This window comes from Triticum dicoccoides, chromosome 7B, assembly GCF_002162155.2.
Source record: "Triticum dicoccoides isolate Atlit2015 ecotype Zavitan chromosome 7B, WEW_v2.0, whole genome shotgun sequence".
Classification (NCBI taxonomy): domain Eukaryota; kingdom Viridiplantae; phylum Streptophyta; class Magnoliopsida; order Poales; family Poaceae; genus Triticum; species Triticum dicoccoides.
The window spans coordinates 696,248,170-696,249,116 of NC_041393.1; positions in this window are offsets into that span (position 1 = coordinate 696,248,170).

The window sequence follows — 947 nt, forward strand, 5'->3', positions numbered from 1 at the left end:
CCTCGGTTACAGTCACTGGTTAACTGCGGTAGGGAGTGGTTACTGCAAGTTCTGGCGACTATGAGTGACATGGAGAGGTGTATGATTCTTCTTGTGTTATGGAGAAGTTGGTTCGTTCGCAACGAGGTGGTGCATCATAAGCCGGCCCCGCCGATGGATGTATCGGCCAGGTTTCTGCAGAGTTATCTTGACTCTCTACTGGCAATCAAGAATGATATAGATGCGGAGTCAGTAAAAGGAAAAATAAGCATGATGATCGACGTTGCTCCTCGGATGGCAACGGCTAAGGTGAATGGTTGGGAAAAACCGTGCATGGATGGACGAAATTAAACATGGATGGAGCTTTTGTGTCATGTGATGATGCTGGGGCAGGCATGATCTTGAGAGATGAGCAAGGGAAAATCATCTTCTCCGCATGCAGGGCGCTACGGGTCTGCCGAGATGCACTGGAGGCCGAGCTTTACGCTTGTTGGGAGGGACTATGCTCTGCGGTCCAACGAACAACGATGCCGATACAAGTTGAGCTTGATTCCGCTGTTGCTGTGTCTATGATCACAAGTGGACATATCGATCGTTCGGTCTACTCGTCCTTAGTTAATGAGATTAGAGATTTATTAAGTCTTCATCAAACTTGTATTACTCATGTCGCTCGTTCACGGAATAAAGCGAGCGACTTGCTAGCTTCCTTCGGTCGCCTAAATAATAGGACTATGACCTGGGTAGGGTCGGGTCCTCCTGAATTACTGGGGATTGCTGCTGAGGATTGTAATGATACTGTGATTGAGTAATACAAGGTTTGAGTTCGCAAAAAAAAATCATATCTCACTATCGCTTGGGGAGGGGAGGGGGTCAGTAGTTAGCAATCGACCTATCTGTACTCTGGATTTTGTATCAAAATTATGGGCTTCATAATATCCATGAGTATTTAGAGTCGGAACTTTAGTAGA